The sequence below is a fragment of the Rattus norvegicus genome, chromosome 17 (genome assembly GCF_021556685.1).
Source record: "Rattus norvegicus strain SHRSP/BbbUtx chromosome 17, alternate assembly SHRSP_T2T, whole genome shotgun sequence".
NCBI lineage: Eukaryota > Metazoa > Chordata > Mammalia > Rodentia > Muridae > Rattus > Rattus norvegicus.
The window spans coordinates 84,485,809-84,512,616 of NC_141550.1; the positions used below are offsets into that span (position 1 = coordinate 84,485,809).

General features: G+C 40.8%; 1 protein-coding gene across 10 annotated transcripts in view; it reads left to right on the forward strand.

Moving 5' to 3' along the window:
* Positions 1–26,808, forward strand: part of Cacnb2 (calcium voltage-gated channel auxiliary subunit beta 2) — a 346,804-nt gene that overhangs the window by 136,036 nt on the left and 183,960 nt on the right.

Consider the following 26,808-nt stretch of genomic DNA (forward strand, 5'->3'; position numbering starts at 1 on the left):
ATAGAAATAGAATGCAATGGGGTTGGGGATTTAGCTCAGTGGTAGAGCGCTTGCCTAGCAAGCGCAAGGCCCTGAGTTCGGTCCCCAGCTCCGAAAAAAAAGAAAAAAAAAAAAAGAAATAGAATGCAATGACCTCCTGCTTTTGAGGCAAACTTATTTTCTGTATGGATTAGTTACTTTTAAAATTGTTGGGATAAAATATACTGAAAAAAGTAACTCAGGGAAGGAAGAGTGTGGCTCCAAATTCAAGGTGCAAGCCATCATGATGGCATATCCAAAGCAGTGGGAGCAAGCTTGAAGCAGCTGGTTACTTCACAATCGCACTCAGAAAGTAGGGAGTGCCAAAGACCAGCCTGGACTTGGAGAGGAGTTCCTAACAGGCTTGAGAGGGGTGTCTGGGAAAAGCAAAACAAATGACTAGAAGTCAAACTGTGGGTCCAAGGTGATGGCCTATGTTATGCTCAAGATAGCTTTCCAGTTTGATCTCTGCATTCTGCTCTCTTGAAATAGCTTGTAGAATAGCTCATCTCTTGCAGATCAAAAGTCCAGTTTTTTTTTATTTTACATATCATCATTTACAATTCAGTCATCACTCCAGGTTCCCTTTTGATTATCCCATGAATCAGCATCCCATGACCCCAAACCCTTGACTATTAGAAAGAGACAGCAAACACAAGCACAGACAGAAATATAACTGTGGGGGTCTCTAAAATTACCATTCTGGCCATGCCTGGACCTAAATTAGCTCTGCCTCAGGTTGACTTGAACACAGGAACTCACCTGCCTTTGTAAGCATAAACAAAAAAATTTTAGCTGGGTGGGAGCTCGCCTTCCAATCACCACTCCTTAAATCCCTTTATTTCCTTCCTTAGTATCTTTCTGACAAATTGGTTCATAGTGCAGTTGCCTCTCTCTGTTCCTTTAAATTTGTCAAGCTCCTTATACAATTCATATTGCATTCTTATATTTTGCTTAGTTGAGAAATTATCTATCTTTTGAACTCATGTTTTTTAGTATTCTTTCCTACAGCCTTAAGGGCTGTCCTGTAGGTCACAGTGTTCTACCATTTTGCTGAGACATTGACATCCCCTACCCTCCTAGACTTGGGCTGTCTCTGGTTATCATGGAGTCATTAACCTTGTCAGAGAAGACATTCCTCAATGAAGGAACATGAAAATATTATAGAAAGTATACATTATGTATTATACACTATTATACAAATAAGCCTTTCACTCATAACAACTGTTGACACTTATGGAGGCCCTGCTGGCTCTGATCCAGGGGCTGGATCTATGTCACACTGTCCCTTACACATGGTCAAGCAGGACTTAGCAGGAGTAAAGCAGGACTGAGCATGCCTATACTTAGCCCCTCTCCTCCTTTTTCCACAGACTTGGATCCCAGCCTAGGTAGTGGTGCCACCCAAAGTGAGCAGGACTTCTCACCTCAATTAATTGTCACAATAATCTTGACAGGTATTCCCAGATGCCTATCTCCCAGGTGGTTCTAGATCTTAGAAAGGTGATAGTTGAGATTAAGCAACACACTGTGGTCAGGATTTAGATATGAAGCTTTCACAGAGTCCTTGATGGTAGTGCTGATTGGTCTGTATTCTCTGTTATATAAATGGGCATCAAGGAGCAAGGAGGTAAGAGCATGGAGTTTGTGAGAAGGAGTTCAAAACTGCCTGTACAGTGGGATTTATACCTGATAAATACAGAGTAAAGACTCAAGAAACATTTTAATTGAATTTATTAATTTATGATGACAGTAAGGGTTCATTCACACTTTCTGAAGGTGTGTACATCAAATTGAACTACACAGTTGAATGATATTTAAACTTTATAGAATTATCCCAGAATCACTTTAAAGGGTATATTGATAAGAGGCCAAACACCAGCAACTCTGTAATTACTTTCCAGATCCACACTTTGTTACTAGTCCATATATACAAGTCTGATTGAAGTGAATGGACACAGATGGGAAAAGTCCAGAATAAATATTGAAACTCTAATGGCTCATTTCTAAAGTGTCCTATTAACCTTCAACTGATAAAAGGTAAAGAGATAACAGATGGTGGAAAACCAATGGGATGGTTTTTTGTAAGTGTCTGATGAGCAGACAAAGCTGATTGGCAACTTTCAATAGATAAATATTAATTTTGCCTCAAATTTATGGACTTGCACACTTTTTAAAAATTTCATTTCTACATGCGTTCATGCAGAATATGAATGTGTACTGTTTATGTGTGGGTGTGCATGGATGTGTGTGGAGATCTGTGTCCAATCTCTCTCTCTATTGTTCTCCATCCAGTTTTTGTTTGTTTGGCTTTGCTTTCACATTATTTGTTTTGTGAAAGGAACACATCCCAGAGCTTGTATATGAAGATTATTAGTCCTCTCCTTTCCACCATATGGGTCTCTGACTGAACTCTGATTGTCAAGCTTGGGAGCAGTCACCTTCACCAGGTGAACAGTGACCGCAGAATTCACACCTATTGTTGTTGCTGTTGTTGTTGTTGTTGTTATTGTTGTTGTGGATAGGGTCTCACTATGTAGCATTTACTAACCTTGAACTCAGAAATTGGCCTGCCTCTGCCTCCCAATTCATAGGATCAGAAATATATCCTATCCAGCTTCTACCTAATTTTTTGGTACAGGGTTTCACCCTGAACCTGGGACTCATCAATGAGGCAAGCCTAGCTGTCTCTCAAACTCTGGGGATCTTCCTGTCTCCAACTCCACAGAATTAGAGTTACAAATGCACAGCTCTGTGCCCAGCTCTGATGTGGGCACTATGGCTCAAATTCAGGTCCTTGTCCTTATATGATGAACACTTTACCCAGAGCCATCTCCCTAGTTCCTACCCTTGATGAAAATGTATTTCAGTCTTAGAAAAAGAATGGAAGCAGATAAAATAGAAAGGAATATGAATATTTTCATGGCAGTGAATATTTCAGTATATCTGACAGTGCCTCTCAGCACCCATGTTACTCTAAGAGTTTCTGAAAATCGTTTAAATAATGATTTATAAATATTACATCTATGTAGTGGGGGGAGGGGAGCATGTATCTGCCATGCCATGAATATAGAATCTGAAGACAACTTGCTGGGGTTGGTTCGATTTTTTTACCATATGGATCCCACGGATCAACTCAGGTGTTGGTGCTTAGAGCAAGCACCTCAACTCACTGAGCCATCATGCAGGCCCTTCAATAGTGATTTAATAACAAAAAAGAAAAACTATCCACAACTAGCTTCTTTATCTCTGCAGCTTAGATCTGACAAAGCAACAATACAGATCAAAAACTTAGACATTATTATATTGTGTTGACACTAAGTACTGTTGGCCTATGGAATTTTGTCTGGTTGAAGGCAGCTAGATACAAAGTCAGAACTTACAGTGTGACTTTCCTTCAGAGTCACACATATACTGAAAAAGAAACCCATGTTCTGCTTCGTTTTGTTCTTCTGATTTAATACACCTCCACCTTCCCTAAAGTCATATAGTTTTCCTTTTTCTTTTACAGACTCTTGGTCATTCTCTGCAAAGCAATCAATCTAGTAAAATTTTCACCTCTGATTATAATCTGCTCATTACCATTTGAAAATATCAGAATTTTTATTTCTATGCCCAAACAGCAGACATTTTGAGACAAGTCTCTAGCTCAAGGGGCAAAGTCATCCCTGCTGGAGAGAACTCTTATTTTTCTCTTGTTCTCCTCTTGTAAGATTTGTTACACCTCTTCCCTGTCAAACTTAACTTTGTCCTACTGATAGGCACACAAGCAAATCAAAGAACACAGTCATGAAAGATGCTGATTTGAGTTACATTTGGCTTGCCTCTCATGAAATGAAATACCATGCTGCCTCTCCTACTCCTCCTCCCCCCTCCTCTACTCCTCCTCCCCTCCTCCTCCTCCCCTCCTCCTCTTCCTCCTCCTCCTCCCCTCCTCCTCCCCCTCCTCCTTCTCCTCCTCCTCCTTAGCTTCTTGGTAAGTTGGGTGTTTGTGTTTGCCTGTTTTTAAGGCCTTGAAGAGACCCACTCTTCACATGGCACTTTGTACAAGCCTTAATTCGTCAGCCATACATAGACTCTCTCAGATATCTCTGCTTTACTATTGCCTAGTAACAAGGCCAAGACATACTGGCTTACATCTATGAGCAGATCCATAGCTGCAGGGCTTCTTACCTGACATGAGTCATATATACACAATGATAAGGCCTCTTTTTGTCCTAGAATTTAATTCACAGTGCTATCCTCTGAGTGGCAGAACTCCTTCCTGAAGAAACAAACCTAGCTTCACAGTAAGGGAGAAGGTATAGTCAGCTGCCAACATGATTTCTGAATATCAGCCTCTAGACCTGTGATTCACAACCAATGTGGGCTGCAACCCCTTTGGGAGTTGAATGACCCTTTCACAGCAGTCATTTAAGACCATCTGCAAAACAGATATTTACATTACAACTCATAACAGGAGCAAAAGGTTGTGTGGAGTAGCAATGAGAATAATTGTATGGGTGGGGGTCATCACCACATGAGGAATTGTATTAAAGGGTTGTAGCGTTAGGGAGGTGGTGAACCACTGCCCGAGGTAATGCTGGAAAAATGAGCAAGAGACGGTTTTCTTAGTAAGAGAGCTGACATACAAAGAGAACACCACGTTTCTGTTTTCCCATGCAGCTCATAGTGATTTTAAATTCCTCTTCATTTTAAATCATAACGATCCCTTTATAAACATCAATTAACTCAATAAGTATTTTAGTAACAGCTTTTCTGTGACCAGGTAGACCAATAAACCCCAATTTAGAGTAAATTGTTATCATCTGTTTTATTAATAATATTAATCAGTATATTTAGTTTCAAAATAAATTACTTAATTACAGCTATACTGTGAAATTTTGTTCATATTAAATAAAAGACTCGCAATTCCATTTTTGCCTGGTCTAGCCAGCCTTTCATACACTTCAGTATGTGTTTTTAAAAAACCTTATTTTGTGATTATTTCAAATAATAAATTAAAATTTCAGGTTCTCTGTGTATCATGCACTGTTTTTCGCTTCTTGGGATATAAAAGACTAGAACTGTGTAAATTCTGAGCAAAAAGGCTGTGAATTAGAATAATTTCTCTCTTTCTCTCTCTCTCTCTCTCTCTCTCTCTCTCTCTCTCTCACACACACACACACACACACACACACACACACACACACACACACATGTCAACTTTGAAGCAAAGCATGAAGCCGATATAAGCAATATGAAGACGTGAGTTACTGTCAGTCTTATTGAACGTATCAGTAATATAGACTTCTGATCTCCAAGCTTGTCTGGAGTTTTACACATCTGTAAATAAGGCCTTCTTGGTTGTGAGAACTTCAGGAATCTACATTCTTTTCAGCCAATATGCCAGACTCTGAAGAAAAAAAAAAGTCTCCTAAGGAGATGAGAGTCTGCCCCCTGTTAATAGGAATTTAAATGATAAATCATGGTAGATCAGTAGAAGACTAGGATAAGATACAATTGGAGAGACTTTTCCAACAAGAGCAAGGAAGTGTGAGACCTGGGGATTTGACAGATGGGTCTAGCTAATTTGTAACTTAATAATCTTATGTTTATCCATTTAATCAATGCCTACTTAGCACCCCACACATACTAGACACACTGTTTTTCTTGGGACTTTGAGAATGGTCATAGCTCCCTCCATAAGAGCACAGCTGAGGTACCAGACTACAGTGATACTGATTATCTAGATTTCCTTCTTTCTTTGTTTCTCTTCAGTCTGGTCTCACTATGTATCTGTAGCTCTTCTGAGCTCACTTTGTAGACCAGGCTGGACTGTAACTCACAGAGATCTGCCTGCTTCTGCCTCAGAAGGGCTGGATTAAAGGTATATGCCACTATACCAGGAGATGATTGTCAATCCACTGCCTTTGAGTCCTGAGTAGAACTGTTAGGCCTACTTAGCAGATCACATAGGTAAGTTGGGAACCCATCTCCTGTACCCAGTCACAACATGGACGTATTCTCACATCTAATTTTGACTTAGAACTCGGATGTAAGTGAATAATCAAGGTATATCTAGAAATAGTTATACTACATGCTAGCTTTCTAATTTTATGTTAAAAATGTAATGTATTTAAGCATTTGTAAGGAAAGCCATAGCAATCAAACTGTTGAAGACAGCCGAAAATAATTTACTTTTATACTACATTTGGGCCTCTTAGATTCTGTAAAATAATCTTATAAAAAATTATGGTAGAAAATAAGGAACTTGCAAAGCTCTCTGTTCCCATTTTCTTAGCAAGGATATCCTGATTTAAGTGGTTAGACAAATTAAGCAAATCTGGAAGGACATGCATGTCTTTTTGAAAGCTGTCCCAGAAGTGACCCAATAAGTGGTTTTGTTCATCTTGTATATGACATGGAATACCTTCCCCAGTTTCCTGACATGTGTACATACATACATCTATACATGTATTGTGACATATTGGCAGAATTTTGGGCAGCGTAAATTGAGATTCACCTAAGAAATGAAAAGCTCTTCAAACTCATTGGTACCAATGGGCTTAAAATGAATAAAACAATTCCCAGTCTAAACGACCAAGTGCTGGTAACTGTTTCAGATCCTTGGGGCTTGTCTTTCCTAACTCATGTGTTTCAGGAGAGCCTTGAACTAAGTCCATCCACATTTTCATTATAGTTCTTAACACATTCAGGAAAGCAAGCTTACACATTGCTAGATGACCTCATTCAAAAACATATGAAGACTGGCTTTGAAGGATCCAAAAGTCTACTGTAGATTGTTAATGCTGTCTATGTTTCAACACCATTTCACGTGCTGCCATTGCTTTATAGGGTGAATTGTGACATCCAGGGGATTCTATATGCATCTGGGAGTCCCATCATTTGGGAGGAGTGCATAGGCCTTTTACTCTGTTGATAAGGAAAAGGAAGCAGAGAGGGTGTATGGCAAAGAGGTGCCAGAGCTAGAACTTGGAGTTGATGGATCTGCCTCTAAAATCTGTTATTTTATTTGCATACATAAGGCCTGCACTAGGCAGTAGGGCCTCTCAGTGGGTATTAGACAGAGGTCTTCTTTTTGAATGGACAGATTGGAGAAATGCACTCCATTAGGAGAATACAGCATTTCACCTTTTATCTGTCAATCATCCCTTAACTGGAGTCTTTGAGCAGCACACAGAATGTATACAGCAGCACGGGAAGCTCTGTTTTCACTGACCTCTGCTTTCTAATGATTACCTTTACAAGCCTCAAGTAATGTTTACTTGTTCACTCGCACACTCACATTCATTTGTCTTCACTGTGTGAAGTGAACATTTCCTTTATCTCCCTTACAAGAGGAAAGCCTAAGACAAAATGGATTTCGGTACTGAAAATAAGTCCACCATAAAGCCCACGTAAGACCTAGTGGAGAGAAAGCCTGGGTGCTGGGGCATGAAAAGGCCCTTGTTGGGGGAGTCCAAGTCCCGTAAAATTGGGTGAATAGTCTTCTACTCTCCATTCTTTCTAACTCTATGAGTTGGAATTTAGTCCTGATCTTAGAGATTCCAAATCTGTGTTCCTTATGCCATGTTGACTCTATCTGTATTTAAAATAACCAATTGAGAGTTATAACCGTTCATACCACACAATTATAGTTTAGGATAAGTATTGTTTAGATGGAGAACCTGTTCCAGAAGACACTGCCTGTCTGTTAACAGGTGATGCCTTAAGATGACGCTTCCTGTTACCTGTCACCTTGACAGTGTATATAATCACGGAAGAGTGAAGCCTCTCAGCCTGCCTTTGAGGGGTATCTGCATAGAGTTAAATGAGATGGGAAGATTCTTTAATGATGGGTGGCATCACTTTATGGGCTGGGGTCCTGGACTATATAAAAAAGAGAAACTGGATAAAGCAACATCATCCACGGCTCTTTGCTTCTTGACTGAAGAGGCAGTGTACCCAGCTGCCTCACTGTCCTCTGCTCCATGGTCCCCACTGTGAAGGGTTGTACTCTCAAATTGTGAGCCAAAAGAAACCCTTCCTTCCTTAAGTTGCTAGCCATTGAGTATTTGATCATATTAACAGAAAACCAATGAGTACAGAGCCCATAAAAGTGACACCATTCAGAAGAAGAGGTGTTTCCTTGGCTTACAGAGCAACTTCAACACTAAGTAGCCACCGAGGTATTGCTAAGCAGCCACTCAGGTGCTATATGAGAAATAGAGCTGAAAGCCAAGCCCCTGACCTTTGGGAGTATTATAGTCTCATCGTGAAAATGACAGCAGATCACTTTGAAGGCCAGCATCAGTAGACACCTACTTGGCAAAGGGATAAGAGAAGGAGCATAGAATTGGAAAAGTCCGTGTTCTTCATGTACACTGGTCCTTGACAGCAAAGCCTAAGAAGGATTTAGTGTAGGTAGTATGTTGGTTGGGCCAGGGTAGCTCCTGATAGACAGAAAGGAAGAAAATCCAATAAAAAAAAAAAAAAAAACAAGGGTATGGGTAAAGTGAAGTAAATTCAACCAGCACTCCCTCCACCCCCTAAAAATTACTTTCTGAGGGTGGTGGATATTTGCAGACCATGGGAAACTGGAGCAAAGAGATAGGGCCACAAGGCTTGGGCTTGAAGTAGGACACAGAGTGTCCTGACATACAGCTGAAATGAGAGAGAGCTTGACAGAGTATGGTACGGAGCCACAGAGGTATGGGCTATAGCCCTGGTTCAGGCCTCCCTGTCCTTGGCAACTTGTTCTTACAGCTGCAAACAGACCAGTCATCCAGGCAGGTGTTGAAGCCAGACACTAATGGGCCAAAGCTGAGTTTGACTATTGGTCACTTAAACCCTCTGGGTTGCCAAGCCTACATGAAAATAGAAACAGGGCCTGCCTTATGGGCATACAATAGGGATTTATCCTGTTGGGAAACAGACCCCAGAAAAAGTTAGACTGACTCAACAGGAGACTGTTTTTAGGTGTATTCATTCATTCATTCATTCATTCATTCACTCACTCACTCACTCACTCACTTATTTATATATGTGTCAATTGCCTGATGGATGATCTAGGTGATCTTATACTCAGTTTGTGGCCATGGTTGGCTAGAATTCCTCATCCTCCTATTTCTAACTTTATTAAATGCTGGACTTCAAGTGTACATCACCATGCCTGGCTTTACTTTGTTTATATATTTTTAAGTGTTAGCTGTTTCCTTGTTTCATTTATTACTTGTTTCCCTTATCCTCTCCAGCCTCCTGTTGTGCTGGGATTAAAAGTGTGCACCACCCCACACAGCTATCTGTTTCCATTTTTTAGATTCTACTAAACGGTTAAAGATAATTAAGCTGTGCTGGAATATCTGTGATTGATGGGACAATTTGATATGTGGCTAGAATAAAGCTCAGCTCTTCCATGGAAAACAAATGTATTGTGCCAGTAAACCCAGCTTTGCTGCAGAGGGTGAGGGTAAAGGCAGGTCTACAGAGGTGACGCTTCCCAGCCAGCCAACCTGGTCCAGACCCTGAGCTTCTAGTTTAGCCAGGCACTGTCCTAAGACAAGACAGGAGATATGGATAGAAAACAATTACCACTACCCACACACTATACATGGGCTGACCCATGGCTCCAGCTGCATATGTAGCAGAGGATGCCCATGTTGGGCATCAATGGAAGGAAAAGCCTTTGGTTCTGCCAAGGCTGGACTCTACAGTGTATAGGAATGTTGGGGGGGGCAGAAATAGGGGAGGTGGTTGGGGAGGGGAACACCCTTAGAGAAGAAGAGGAGGGAGATGAGATAGGGGGCTTATGTCCAGGAAACAGGGAAAGGGAATGACATTTGAAATGTAAATTTAATGCTTCACTCCTTCTTTAAAAGGGGAACAAGAATACCCTTGGCAGGGAATAGAGAGGCAAAGATTAAAACAGAGGCAGAAGGAGCCTACCCCACATGTGGTCCATACATATACAGCCACCCAATTAGACAAGATGGATGAAGCAAAGAAGTGCAAGCCGACAGGAACCAGATGTAGATCTCTTCTAAGAGACACAGCTAGAATACAGCAAATACATAGGCGAATGCCAGCAGCAAACCACTGAACTGAGAACAGGACCCCTGTTGAAGGAATCAGAGAAAGGACTGGAAGAGCTTGAAGGGGCTCGAGACCCCATATGAACAACAATGCCAACCAACCAGAGCTTCCAGGGACTAAGCCACTACCCAAAGACTATACATGGACTGACCCTGGGCTGCAACCTCATAGGTAGCAATGAATAGCCTAGTAAGAGCACCAGTGGAAGGGGAAGCCCTTGGTCCTGCTAAGACTGAACCCCCAGTGAACATGATTGTTGGGGGGAGGGCAGTCATGGGGGGAGGATGGGGAAGGGAACACCCATATAGAAAGGGAGGGGGAGGGGTTAGGGGGATGTTGGCCCCGAAACCGGGAAAGGGAATAACATTCGAAATGTAAATAAGAAATACTCAAGTTAATGAAAAAAAAGAAATGTAAATTTAAAATATGCAATAAAAGAAAAAAAAGAAAACAATTACCACCCTGCTCTGACCTCTGCTTCTATACATATGCACAGTCACATATGTGCACCACAAGCTATGTACATATATACACACATGAAGGAAGGAAGAACCACATACTTCACACAAAACCACATGAAGGATGAAAGGAAGCAAGGAAGAAGCTTTAAAAGGAAAATGATGAATCACACTAAGAAGTTGTCTAAAGTTTCCATACTCTGTCGGAAAACAGCCCAGAAAGATTGTTGCCGTGTTCTCTATGGTAAAGCTCATAAACATGAACTGGCGTTGAGTTCTTCCAACTCACTTCTAAAAGCCAGGAGAGCTTCTCACATCTTATTTTTCAGATGATGAAAATCCTTGGGTTATTTTTTAGCAACTGCTATGCATGAGGCCAATTGCTTATTTATAGAAACAGGAAGGTATGGAAACAAAAAATACATATATGATGCATTTATCATCTTTAAAAATAAATCACTCTTAGCCAGGCATGTTGGAATGAGTCTTCAATTGTGGTTCTCGAGACACTGAAATAGGCGTGAGTCAGGAGTCTGAAATTAGCCTGAACTAAACAAGCTGAAGACCAACCTTTGATACACAGAAAAATTCTACCCCATACCTCCCCACCCCATAAAAGTAGGAGGAAAAAATCACCCATGTTGGAAAACTTGGATAGTGGTAGTGGGGAGCTAGGGAGTTCTTGGTCCCATTTTTATTTACCGAAGGCCAAGATAAGAAACAGTAGAAGGGACTCACCTGGGGCTTTTGAGAAAGAATGAGCAGCAATGACTGTTGAAGGAATGAGTAAATAGAACTAACCATCACAGGTCACCTCTTACCAAGGACAAGGCTCCACTATGTGTTGTAGATGTGAGCAGGAGTTGTGTGGATGTAGTCCTCGAAAGTCCTTCTTGCCTGCCATCAACCGTATACCCGAAAGTCACAGACCAGTGTGCCCGCCTCCCTCTGACTCTGAGCTGGCCCTCTGATTCACAAATACAACTTGATAGATGACGTATGGTGCTCAAGGTTGATAAAGACCTTTGCAGCTCTGTACATACCCCCAGGTAGGGGAGGGAGGTCTGGGAATGCTTAATCTGAGAACACTGTTTCTAGAAATCTGGTTGGCATACAGCCAGAGCTCATAGTACACAAAGAAGTCTCAAATTTTCCTGAGGTGACCAACCCCAGTTGAGCTTCCAACTGATAGGTAACATTCAGTGCCAGCCATGAGAGCAAATGTGCTTGGATGTTCATCCAGCATTTCCACTCAAGGCTTGACTGTAGCTCTGAAACTCAGCCTTGGTAGCTCTCTGGCCCCTTATACATGAGTTTCCCGAATGCACACTGTCCATGTGAGCTCAAAGAACCCGCAGAATCGTACTTGTTTTGCGAAGCCATTATGTTTGGGGTTCTTTGCTGCAAAGTAAACTGGCATAGAACTTGAAAATGGACATAAAATTCAATTCAACGATCTGACAGATACTGGCAAAAGTTTAATACTGTACAAATATCATGTAGCATAATGATTTAAAATTTTAATTTTTAATTATTTTACCTCTTACTAACCATAAATGAAGGGCTCTTTTTTTTTTGACATAGTTCTGTGGCGTATCATTGGTGCTTCCTAGTTGAATTCATTAAAATGTTGGAGGTGGAATTCTCATATCTATTGTGTCATGAACTCCATTAAACTCTAGTGAAGCCTAAGAAGCCTTCTTTGGAATATTTTTACATGTGTAATATGAAATTTTGTAGCATTATAAGTGAAATAATCATATGAAGATACACTTTTCAAACAAGTCTAAAGGCAAGTCTGTGGTATAGTAATATGTATTCAATACAATATATATATTATTACTAAAATAAATAGATAAATAGATATATATTTAGCCACATTAAAAAATAAGTGTGACAGTTTTATCTATTGACTTTATAGGTGGAATTAATGAATTTAAAAGAAAAGCAAAACAGTAAAACCCACCTTTGAATATTTCCAAGTTATGGAACTAAAAAGACTTGACATGTATGTGCGTGTGCTAGGATAGGGTGGGAGTGGGGTGTGCTGAACAGTATCAAATATAGAGGAGCTTAAAGCAACAGAAATTCATTGTGCCACCATCCTGGTGACTAGAAGCCTGCAAATCCAGGGCAATGCTCTTGCTAGCAGTTCCACAAAGAACACTCTCTACTTTCCTGCTTGGCCCCTGAGGGTTGGGGAAATCCTGAACATTCTTGTGGTGGCCCATGTAGCCCTGTAGTTTGTCCTCCCTCTACCCCAGGTTATCCATAGCACTGCCCTTCTGATTCTATGCCCAGTGTCCTCTTTTGTAAGTAGACAGTCCTATCAGACCAAAACAACCCAAGGCCACAGGATTTAAAGGAATGGCTGAAATGAGTGTGTCTGGAGCCCCATGGTCTAGTCTTTTATAGAAAACGATTTCCACTAGAATATTAAGCTTGTGTCGATGTTCCTTTCATGGCTCTTTGAAGCTTTTAAATATGAGAATCCAATCCAAATCTAAACAAGTAATGTCTAACATTCATATTTTAACAAAAACACCAGAATCCAAGTTGCTTTACGCATTTTCAATAGTATTATACCATAAAATTGTTTAACCAAAAATTGTATTCAAAGGATTGTTGAAACTGCATAACAGAACTGTATCCAATTAGTCAACAATGGTTATTGAGCAACCTGAGGTACTGTATTCCCCAAGGAGAAGTGTAGTCAACATGAGCCATTTCCTCAGGAATGTAAACACAACTAGGCAATGGGCAATGATACCTACACACACACACACACACACACACACACACACACACACACACACACACTCACACACACAGAGTCACCAAACACACACAGTCACCAAATGCATACATACCAACTACATATCCAGCTCAAACACACACACACAGTCACATGAACACACGCAAACACACTACTTAAACATACACATACCACACACAAACTCACTCACATACACACAAACCCACCACATTCACACACATGCCACACCACACACACTCACTACTGCCCCCATTCACGACATTCTTACACACCTTACACACATCACACTATACCTATCCACTCACGCATGCACACACACATGCACACATTACACAAAAGCACATGCGGTTTCAATTTGATCCTTGATTTAAAAATATTATTTTATGTCGACTCCTGTGTCCGTTTTATTTTCTCTTCTAATTTTGAACCGATAAAACCCTATCAGTTTCTCTGTTAGATTATAATATGTTTTCCTCTTTTAAAATAAAAGCTGACTAAAACTGCCTAACCACAAAATCCAAAATGATTGAAAATCAATGTCACGAGGTTGTCATAATATATTTTCGATGTATGTTAGCTGTTACCCTTTTTATAGATGCTAAATGAGTACCATAGTCAGCAGGGATGCAAGTCCTTTGCCAACAGAGTTCCTATGGATGCTGTGATCCATCCTTGTGTTATGCTTAGTAAAAATGTATCCTAAAAGATTTCTTATGAGGAGACCTAGAACATCACATTAAAATATAAGAACAATAATTGCTATGAATTCTTAGAAATACTGGAACAGCATTGCTCCATTAGAGTACACACTAATAAGGGTGTGTGTGTGTGTGTGTGTGTGTGTGTGTGTGTACTTATAAATACATAGCAGGAACTTTAATGTACACTGAGACTCAAATCCATACATTGTTTGATTTCAGATCTGAGTCTAGAAAATATTGTTCTGCTCCATTGAATCATTATCGAGAGGTAGTTGAATCTTAATTCTCTACCCTTTAAAGTTGTGATATCAATATCAGTTGCTTGGTTCTGAATATATGTGGATTCATTTAGGCAGTGCCTCGAATATCATAGATGCTTAAGGAAAGGGACCCTGGTCAGGTGCGAAGGTATGTGACAGCAGCCTCACCATTTGGGTAGCTGAGACAGGAGGATCAGGAATTTACCCACAACCATGGCTACATATTGAGTTCCAAGCAGACCTAGGTGACATGAGACCTCATCTAAAAAAAATGTAGAGAAATAAAGGAAGGAGGGATGGATGGATAGATGGAAGGAAGAAAGGACAGAAAGAAGGAAGAAAGGAAGGGAATGGAAAAGAAGATGGAAACAACAACAAAGAGAAAGATAATAAAGGCAAAAGAAAACTGGATCCAACGTCATGGTCCCATATCTTTCCCCAACCCCACCATACCCTGTGACATCTGTTTGTACACCAACTTAGCCATCCTGATACAAAAGAATTTTTAATGACATCAAACCCCACTTTGCATGTGTTCTACAATTATTTTACTGCTAATTAAGAGGCCACTAATTGGAAGGAAAATAAAGTGAAAAATAAAACAGTTCTTTCCACCTATGCCTGTGGCTTCGTGGCTTCTGGTGAGCAGGTTTTCTTTGGTCTATGCATTCCCTTCTGTCCAGCTTCAGTGAAGTGCTGAGAGGGACAGAAGGCTCTGCGGTCTTGTGGTGTTGCAGAGAGAGCAGGCCCACGCTGCCTGTATAATCCGATCTCATCAACTCACACTAATCACTACTGATAGTAGCAAAATTTAGCCTGGATCTGCTTAGTTAATCTGGGCTGACAGGGGGAAAGGAAAGGGACACAAGGACACAGGAACAGAGGGACGAAAGCCAACACTTGCTTCTCGCCTGACTGGCGCGCACGTCTAGAGCTTCTAATTTGACCTCCTTGGGGAATTTCTTTCTTACCTTACAAACAAATACACACCTGGTTGTCAGGATACCAGCTTTCTCCAGAGCAGCTTCGCAGACAACAGGTGCCCTGCTGAGTCTGAGAGAGATGGGGACAGCAATGCCGGCCTCCTGATGCTGCCCAGCAGAGACTTGCAGGTGCGTTGTACCTGAGACTGTGTATTATTTATTGAAACTTAGTCCTCCGCCCTCTTGACCTACAGGCATCCCTGGAGTCTGGTGCTCCCACTATGGAGCCACCAGCAGCTGAGCTGCAAGGTCCGGCAGCTAGGAATCCTTTGCTTTCGTAGTTTTTCTTGCCAGGAATTGCAAACTAGCACCACCCAGCTTTTTAAGCACATCTTGAAGAGTAACCAGGAATGGCCGTCAAGCATCCGATAGAAGGACTCCTCTACGATCTGAGACTTCTCCACAAGGATTCAAGTTTTCTTTCTTATGGCATTTCTCCACGCTGGTGCATATGTCAATGAAACTCAGACTACAGCTGTGGCCTCTTTGTACTGTGTGGCTCTAGTAGTGGCCTGACTGTGATGTACGACTTCACATGCTTCATCTTCGGCAGGAAAATGGGGTATCCAAAAACGCCCTGTCTTGTTACCCATGATGACATCTGTATCTGGCAAACCAGGCGACTCTTTGCATTTGGGTAACAAAGACATTTGGGATACATTTTCCATGTTGGTGAAACTGCTGTTGGTCACCTCAACCGTCCTGCATGCTGCCATGCTAAAACCGCCTAAGAGTAAAAATGTCTCTTGGGTAAGTAGATGATGCTTCCTTATCTCTTAATGTATTTTAAGCATCAGCACAGGATGCGAGCCCACAACGACATTTAGTGGCTTCATGGTGGTAGGGGTGTCGGAAAGACTCGGGAGCATTCGCTTTTGAACACAGTATAAACGTGAGCAACCAAGCTTCTGCCAAAGGTCGTGGCATGCTTGCTAAAATACGAACCGGAAGACACATGAGCTCTTGGGTGTTTGGGGCATTTTCAAGCTGCCTTCTCTTAGTGTACACAGGCAGAATTTAAAATGCATTCATAGAAAGCTAAGCCTTTGATTTGAAAATGTGTTCAGCTCCAAGGCCTGATAGCACAGATTTTGAGTGGAGCCAGGGGTATGGCAGATGTTGGGGGTGGGTTGTGGAAGTCCTCCTCTGAGATTGTTGTCAATACATTCCGTTCCTTGGGTGTGTTTTTGTTTTTGTTTTTTGAAACATGATGACAAAGAATACTTCTTAATTTCATATGCTTAAGTAATTCTCATCAGTAACTAACAAGTATGTCTAGTGAACAATGAATATTTCAGGAATGGCTGGCACGCGAATCCTCATCAAACTTGACTGAGGAGTATTGTCTTAAGGTAGTTTCTGACTAAAGATAGAAAATAAGCCGGATTGAGCTCAGAGTAATGAGTCCCATCTCTAAACTCTTTTAAAAAATGGCTTTGACTTCTAGGTTTAGTGAACTCGGCACATGACAGCTAGAGTCAGGGCATGCTCCTCTACGTTCTAGATAAAGTTGTGTGTCTGGTGGCAACTTTGTGGCCTGTCACCACACAAGTGTGACCACTCTCCATGGAGACTTCGTATGAAGTTCACTATGGTTTTCTTAAGGTAACTCAGGAAACATAAACAATTCCGTTCAAAACATAATTTCACCACAACAGCCGAGGTTGGCCAGCTATTCTTACATTAAGTGAAATAGCACAATAGTTGTCTGAATATGATAGTTGTGGCGCTTTTTTTCTGTTATGGAAAAGGTTTGGATTATTTTCCACTTGTCACTGATTTTTGAGATGTAGGCTCACTATGTCAACCAGGTTGGTCTCAAACGTAACGATCCTCCTCCCTCGGCCTCCAGAGTGCTGGGTATAGGTAGGAATCGTACCAGGCCTGGCTGAGTTTTGTTGTTGTTTTGTTGTTGTTGTTGTTGTTGTTGTTGTGTAATACTTAATTCAAAGAGACATATCTTAAATTAAAACACAATTTTCATGATTATTTCAGGCAAACTGACAAAAGTTTGATACTACCCATACTGAAACTTTATATCTTCTGCCTGATATTTTTGCATTTTTTCTACTTCTTCCCTTCCTAGCATAACTAAGGACTGTGGCTCACAGCCCCTGGCCAAGTGATAGCCTTGTTTGCATTCCTGCATAGAGGACCTCAGGTCTAATTCATGCTCACATGGGCTTCAGCACCTTCCTCTGCGCATAGATACTCACTAAGCAAGGGGTAGCTTCCAAAGGAGATCTTCCCCTTCATCTGATTAATCTTCCTAAAAGATTAATTCTCCCAGAGCAGAGGTTCCACATGAGGAGTTTCTCCCATGAGGACAGAACTTGAAACATTTTACAGGCTTTGGCTATATGCCGTTTTGCTTTATTTCAGCTCAATTATGCTAATATTTTTGAAAAGTTCAAGCTGTTCACTGACGATTTAGAACCTTCCTTCCTTTAGTGTAAAACACTCCCATCAGTGGAGGGAAATGTGCTTCTCTGCCGTCACTATGAATTATTCGTTCCACAGAGGACAGGAGAGATAGCTTAGTGGTAAAGCACTTGCTACACAGACATGAGGACTCAAGTTCCCCATCACCCATGTAGGGCACAGTGCCACTTGCCTTAACCCTGTGCCCTAGGACTTGGTGGCAGCCAGTCTTTCTTAATCAGTGAGCTCTAGGTTCAGTAAAGTCTCCCAAAGTAAGACAAAGAGTGATTAAAGAAGATACTCAATGTCAGTTACTGATCACTGCTCAAGCACATCTGAGCAATGCAAACACAGGTGAGCACATTTGCACACACACACACACACACAGGTGTGTTCATACACCTGTGTCTACAAGTGTATACACAGATGAATATCTATACATATACACACCAATACACACGTACACGTGTTCATGCACCAGTATATATGTGTGTACACAGAAGAATACCTACCCACACACACACACACACACACACACACCATGGAAAAAAACAAAATTTATTTGTTAAAAATACAGCTAATGAATTTAATTGGTTAGTGTTGCTGAACCCATAATTCTTGTTACTATTATAAAATCCTTGACTTTGAATATTTACAGGCCAAGATGCACCCAAAGGTTGACTCTTGAGATGATTACTTTCGCCAGTTGGAGTTGTTTGGAGCTTTGAATACTTTTCCAAGTTATTTGACTGGAAGCTCTCTGGCATTTCTGCTTTGTCATTGACCAGTCCCCACTAAACTCCAGTCCTGAGAGTGCTAAAATGGCAGCTCTTGTACCCTTAGCCATGAACTGGATGTCAGTGTCGAGAACAAGGCTAGCTCTCTTTGTCTCTGCAGAACACTGTGGCCCTGAGGTAAACAGGACAAGACTCCCACAATTACCTGGGGAGATGCCACTTTCCCTTTCCTTGTGCATTCCTATGTCAGAGATTGGCTATACTCTCCCTGATGGTTGCTCTGTCTGTTGAATGACAAAGAAGCAGTAGTTATGATTTGTTTTCCAAGATGAGGGAAGGATAGTCAGGTCATCCTGGCATGAGAATTCAACAACATCCCCCCAAATGCATTGGATGCTTCCCTCATGATATTTTAGGTATAGAGAAAAGAGCAGTGGACAGATGTTGGAAAATACAGGACCTCATGAAACTCCCATTCCAGGGAGGGGAGACACAAAGAGAAAATCCACGAGTAACGTGCAAGATGCAGAATAAAATCCAAGAAAGAAGTGTTAGGGAATGCCAGAGACTGAGGAGGAGCTGCGAATCAGGTCAACTTTACCTGAGCAGAGACTCAGTGACAGACCAAAAGAAATGCTTAAGTACAAAGGTCCTGAGGCAGGAGCATGCTTGGGGTGTACAAGGAATAGCAAGGAGGGAGGCCAGTGTGGACGAGCTGAAGGGGCATTCTTTGAATCTGTTAGGTCTTATGTGGGCAGTCATCTTGTCCCCAGGGAGTTAGCTCCATCGTCCTTACAGCTGACTGCTGTGTATAAAGGGGATATTTGCCTATTGCCTACAAGTCTTCGCACATACTTAAAGTATCTCTGGATTGCTTATCATACATCAGGCAATGGAAGTATTGCATTCATAGTTCCTATCATGCATCCTTAGAGGAATAAACGCAAAAAAAAAAATCTGTAGGTGTTCAGCACAGGTAAGATTATGTTATTTTTAGTCTGTGGTTGAATCCACACATGTGGAAAGAGGGCATAATAAGTAGGATTTTGGTATTTTTGGTCTGCGGTTGAGTCCGCAGATATGGAAAGAGGAGATAGGGCAGACCGATTGTACTTGTACGTCGGAGAGTTTTTTCCTTTGGATTCAAAGATTGAACCGAGTGTGTAGCTCTCGGTTCAATCTCCACAGAATACTTTGATATAGAGATGTCATAGTTGGATCGATAAGATCAGAACACTTGACAAATCAGGTTACAGAGGACAAGAAGGAGGTGTGGGAGGGGAAACATGGAGACAGTGGAATAAGGGTCCCTTCTAGCGACTGGTTGTCACAGTGTGTCATACTGTTCAGATGGCGATGGCTCTTAAAAGGGGAAAAATTGACTGTTTTATTTTTAACATTATTGAAATCGTTTTTCAAATCAGAATGGTGGTGCTTCATATGTAAAAGAAATCAGGAGAAAACATAATATAATATTAAAGATAATATTAGAAAAGAGAGGGTAAGGGTATGGGTTCGGGTTTACAGAGGCAGCTTTTCCAACAACTGCTAGGGTTATCCTTAGGTACACCCTGGTCAGCAGATGTCCTCTGATTTTTGACCTGGTCTTAATGACACTTGCTTGTGACAGCTATGGAACAGTTAAAAGCGTGGCTCAGAACCCTTGCCAGACTGACCTACTTTGTGGAAAAGCCATGTAGGCTTGGAAATGCAAAAGTAATGGAGCAAGTTCCTGACTTGGCTGTCTCTGCTGTGCCTGAATCTCTCAGCGGTTGAGCTCAGTCACACTGTACGTCCAGTGTTCCAAACAGACAGTCTTACGAATAAGTTTGTAAGTATATTACGTGTCAGCGGCTGGTGTTTCCTTTTTACTATAAACCACAAGAAACGAGTGCAATTTTTTAAGAAAATGAAGGGAGGTTGTCAAGAGCACAAATGGGCATGTTTAACTTAGCAGAGAGTTCAGAACCTTGGGACTGGCTTCCTGTCCTTAATAGAGATGCTAGTGGGGGGTACTCTCAATGCATACCTGCTATTGTAAAAACACAAGCTACTAGAAGCTGACTAAAAGTCTAACGTGACGGTTAAGCATGCTGCCTATAGGGTGGAATACTGGTTCCTCCCTTAAACAGAAACCCTGTCCTCCGGGACAAGAATCCCCAGGCTTCCTCGGTCATTTGAATTCATGCAGGCATTTCAGCATAAACACCTAGCATATTTTAAAGGTTCACTATCTCTTAGGTTTTTGTTTTTACTCTAACCCCTGTGATTACCATGTCTATTTTAGTACATTTCAAACTGACAGGCTTGAAGTCATGACTTACTTGGTCAGAGTTTGCCTCTTATTTCTTTTGCTTCATTACAAATGCATATTTTACTGCACATGAATTTCCCTGCTTTTTCAGACAATAATAAGTTAATGAAACTATGTAACTGCAAAGTTTTGCCCTTTTTTTGCCACGAAGATATGACACTGTCATTAGAAATTTCTTCCCTATTATTGGAGCTAGAGATCGTAAAGTAACCTGGTTATTCTTCCAGATATAATTCAGTTCCTGGCACCCATGAGTTATCTCACAACTATTTGTAGCTCCAGTTGCAGGGTTATCTGATGTCACTTCTGGCTTCTGTGAGTACTTGGCATGCACATGGTACCCAGACATTAATGTAATAAACGAAGGAAAACACCCCCCCTCTCTCTCTCTCACACACACACACACATATATATAGTATATATAACACATATATATATCATAGTATATAGTATAGTATATATTAGTATATATAGTCTTTATATTATAGTATATACAAATGTGTGTGTGTGTGTGTGTGTGTGTGTGCCCTGGTTATTATTTGTCTTCTCCTTTTCTCTTATTAATATGTCAGGTGAGATGGTGTATGATCGTAATCCCAACATGAGGGAGGCCAGACCAGAAAGATCATATGTTCAAGGCTGACCAGAGCTACGTAAAAAGACCCAGTAGTCAAACAAAACAGCAAACGAATGACTTAGAAGCAAACTCTCTTCAGGCATACATACGACCTTGAGCTTTTCCAGACTTGACTTACAATGGATGAACTCATAATGAGTCTTGTGACACAGATAAGTGAATTTCCTGCTCACACAGCCACCGACCTTCATCCAGATCGCTCTCACACACCAAGGCAATGGTTCTCTTTTTCCAACAAAGGTTCATTTTGGTCTACGTAGACTATGTCTACTCTTGGAAACCTGAGAGTTTACACACCAGGCTGGCATTAGTGAACATGAGCATGGAACATTTTATAGAGCCAGCAAGAAAGCATCATGAATCCTGTGTTTGCATGCTGTCAGTATTAATTTTGGTTATTTATTACTTTAATTTATATGCTGTCAAAAACACTCACAGTTCAAACTCATAGAGTTCTTAGAGATTTTAAAGGAATCGAGTCTTTCCTGTCACAAAAGCAACTTCCTTCCTGCTCTGACTCCTGATGCTGCTCTCTTCTCCTACCCTCAAATCCAAAGCACGACTGACAGTGTACTGCAGTGGGGACCAACTCTAGGTCTTATTCTAATTTTACCACCAGCTATGTGACCTGGGTTAAACTATTAACCATTTGAGTGTTAGTGTATTCATCTGTCAATGAGGGTAGTAGATTTGTCCTGAAAGAATACTTTTGTAAGTGTATGACATCCTTATAATACCAGCAGCACATGCACATGACAATCTGATTCTTTCTGTTTCCTTTTCAGTTCTACTGCTGTGATCCTCTCTTGAGACCTTTATGTCTCTGATGTAATAGGCTGTACACCAGCCTCTGTATTTACTGCAGACGTCTAGCCCTTCTGTTTTCCCACCCATTCCAAATGCTTCTTCTATCCAGTAAGCGTCATTAAGCCTAGATCCCCATCAGTTTCTAGGTAGATTAAACCCATCTCGGATTTCCTCTCTGTCCCCAGATATATTAAATATTTACAATCCATCTGAACTGCCTGCGTAGGACAGACAAGTGAAGCATCTAACACCAGAGACCAGCTGTTCCAGGGCACCTCTGCTTACTGACTCTCACATCAGTTTCTTGGGTTTGAGTTTGGTGTTCTTGCTGTTATGATACAAAACAAGACTCAAGGGAGAAAGGGTGGATTTGAGCTCATGGTTTGATAGAATAGTCAATCATGGTGGGTAAGTCTGGTGGGGAGTTTGAGGAGGATAGTCATGTGTCCACAATAGGGAAACTGAAGACAACAGAAACTGTAAAATCTCAAAATTTAGTCCTATGTCCCTACTGCAGACAGCTAGGTCTCACCTCCTGAAGGTTCTGTTACTTCCCCAAACAGTGCCACTACCTAGCACATTCAGACACATGTGCCTTTAGAAGAAATTTCACTGTATTCAAGTCAAAATAGAGCCCCAGTGTTTGACTAGAAAAACCTCCAACCTATCAGAGACTGCATGAGTCTGTAATATCGCCAGTTCTTGTGTATGAGACTAAGAAATGAAAGTACCTTTGAACAACGGGGTCATTCTGTGAAGATGCTTCACACTGGGATATTAATGTTCTCCCTCTGGGACCAGTATCTCTGCCTGGAGTACATCTTGTCTCCCACATTTGCGTTTTGAGGGCGTAGGACCTAAGACCAGTGGTAACTTCTTCGTTCGGCTTGAGACATACTTTAATTCGCAATGTGGTCACAAATCACAACCTGCTCAACATTGTCCTGGACAGTGCTTAGTTTAGAAGCTTTGTTCTTGCTAACCCAAGCTCGGTGTGTAGACAGACTGAGACTGAGAACTCTGATGGCTAGCTGCCTTAGACACCCAGGTCAGCAGAGAGAATATGCCATATTTCTCCTGGCTATGCCACTAACATGCCCCTTTGGTACCAATCGGGATTTGTGAACATGCCCATTTGAGAGTATCTGCAGTCCGGAGTCATCCTACACTTTGAACTCTATTCCTTGATATTTTCCTGAAGAGCTCTGCCTTTCTGAAACATGCTACCCTGGACCCTCATATTCACCTCTGCTCCCTCTCCTTGGCTACCAAGTTGACTCTTACACCTCACAAACTTCACTGCTGCTATTTCTCCTAAGCCAAGATCAAAGCTGAGTATTATTGGCAAAGATGATAAGGAATTAAAGAAAAGTTTGGAGTTATCCTCATTGTATAGATAGCTATAGTCATAGCATAAAGTAAACTTGCATTTAAATTACAAAATATAACAAAATAAGTTATGATGTCACAATGCAAGTTTTCTTTCTTTCTTACCTTTGGGAATTAGCGTGTAGAATGCAAACAAATGGACAAACACACAATGACTTTGGGGGAATAGATGAATAGAACATTCAAATTTTCTGGGAGAGAGATGGAATTTTCCTGGCAATGAGTGCTAATTCACAAGAAAATGAGTCAATTAATTTAAAAGTACATGCTTTTAACTTTCATTCCTCTAAGTTGAAAAAAAAGTGAGATGGAAACTCTCAAGCTCTCTAAAGGTACAGAGCAGACACCTACTCACTCCCTTCAAAAAAGGGGACTAATATATTCAGGACTGCAAACATATGAGGATTCCTGTCATCACAGAGGTTGGGTATTTTTATCTTAGCACAGTTTGCTAGCTCTTCGCTTTTCAGTTTATGATCATCATCATTTATTACCCATATCAAACGAAGAGAGTGAAATTAGCTCCAATTGTTCTCTGGAAACATGAAGGCATGCACCTGTGCCTAAAGGTGTAGGACAAGGTCCTTGGGTCTATTTTGCCTAGCGAACCAAGCTCCACGCAATAAATCTACTGAGCCTTTTCCTCATATACAGGAAGAAATAGTCTATCTCACCTTTCTGTGGTACCCAAGAAAATAACCCAGTTATATTTTGTTTTGGTTCGAAGGACTGGGTATAAAAATGCTATCAATGGAGTAAAAAGAATACCCAAAATTAGTCTCATCAGGAATCCCTACCTGACACTAGGTAATTGAATGAATTCAATTCTTTCATGAGTTTGGGAACAGAAGTGTTGATCTGGTGATACTGCCCAATGAGGCCCAGAGGCTATCTGGTTTGGTAATTGAGTGTTTATCTTGGCAGGCTTTGTGTTAGCTGTCTGAAAAGCTGAACAGCAGCAGCAGCAGCAGAAATAGCATGCATTTTTAATATGAATAATAAGCAGTGTGAGGTAGACTTTTTTAATCTAAAAGATATGATACAACATTGGGAAGGCTGAACATGAACAGAGGTGGCACTCTCTCACAAAGATTCATGCCCATACACAGGGAACCCTTTAATTCTGAAGTTTCCTGGCATCTCTCTGGGGTCAGAATGCTCATCTTGTAACTTGAACTGAATAAGGTCAAGTTCAAACCTTCTTTGACACTAATGTCACCTACTGAGATGAATGAGTAAAGAGAGACTTTATTCTTGCTTTTCTTTTTCTCTGAGCTCTTTCCAGGAGTGTAGGCTGAAAGGCCAGATTTTAGAACTATTGGTGAGAAAAAGGAAGGAAAAGAAACACATCTTGCCTGTATCTCAGATATCATAATTGCATCATAAGATCCAGTGGTGAAGTATTACCAATGTGAGAGATTGTATAATCATCTTCATTTTCTGCCACTATATCAGTGATCATGTAGAACTATATAAGAAGCCAGAAGACTGCTTTTTTTAAATCTTCCATTGTTCTGGATACACATTCTATCTCTGTAGCTCTAGATTCTTATTTTCCTACAGTCACATTTCTCCTCTCTTTAATATTTTGCCTGTCCTATCAACCATGAATTACAAATAAAATGGTCTCCAGGAAGAGGTGTTATCTATACAATAACAAAAAGTGTTCTCATTTATAAGAATAAGCTTGAAAGTTACTTAATTTTTTAAATTACAAAGCTGTGGTTACCTGTACAAGTCATTCACAAGTTCAAGCCAGCCAAAATCCTAGCATAGACAGGGTAGATGATCTATAGGTCTATTGGCAGTGGACAGTTGCTGGGGAAAGGAGAATCATTCTTTTTGAGGATGTGGTCACTGATGGGTGTTTTCTGGGCCCCATACTCATGCTTACACAGGCAGCATTAGCTAGACTTAGTGGATTTATGGATGAAGACATGGGAGTTAGAAGGGAAGAATAAATATATATTATATGCATATATGAAATTCTCAAAAATAAAAGCAGAATAAAAGACATTGTTCCCATGAATGCAGATAGAAAATACAAAGGGTTTCAACGAATGGTAAGCTGTTTTCCAATTGTTAATTCCCCAATGTAAACATGTCTCTGATGGGAATGGACAACAAAAAGCTTGTCCGTGGGCGAAGAGCTCTCAATTTGGAATTTTGCATTATCCTATGCTCCCCTAGTTGATTTCTGGGGGAGTGTGTCAGTGTCACATTTATTTGCTCTCTCACCCAGTCATCTCTGCAAATGTTATAAATTCCTGATCCAGTAATGTATATTCCCTCTCTGCTGCTTCTATCTGCTCTTTGCTGTTTGTGCATTTACCTTTGCTCGCTACATACTTAAGAAACTCACTCATACAGAACAAGAATCATGACATGCTAATAAACATGCTGGTGTTCCTAAACATAGAATTGCACATCACAGTGTCACTAAAGCAAGCATATTTCTCTATATCCTGTGGCCAAACCTGAAATGAGACACTGAATTATCTTTGTCCTACTAGAGAACTGCAGAGGATAATAAAGGGTATGAAATATGCTTCTTTCCCCAAATATTTAGTTTCTAACATGGCTTGTTTCTTCCATATTTCCAGGTGAAGAATACATCTGTCCTCATTTTCATTCCATGTTGTTTTCATTTTTTTTCAGTGCAACCTAAACCTGTTAATATCTATATTCAGAAAAGCTGCCCTGGTTGCCTAGCAACCAAGCTTTGGTGGGTTAGGAGGCACCAAGGCAAGATATCAAATGCAGTCAACACAACCTTGATTTACACTGTCCCCATGCAGACATTCATCCTCTCTGCGTTCTGCATGGATTTTTATTTTCAAAACAAAAACAAATCTTTCAAAAATGTTAGCTTAATGCCATTAGGAATTTTTAAAAATGACAGCTCTTGGGATAACATTTCAATGTGGTTGAATAAGAACGAGGAAGAAATTGCTTTCTGCTCTTCCTTAATTAAAGCAAGGGTAGGCCTTTGCTTGTAGGTCATGCTGTTCTTTCCAGCCGTGCTTTTTATTTCCTCTGCAGAAAGATGTATGCCTTATTCCTGGAATAAGGTGGAATGGAAATTGATGTGTCAACCTTGAGAAATAGAAGTTTTAGGATTAATTACTGCTGAGCATATATTCTTGTGTCCTATGCAATGGCCTGAAAAGGGAATGGAGAATGACATCTTGTGTTCATATTCCTCCCCCTTCCCATCTTTTTCTCCTTAGCTT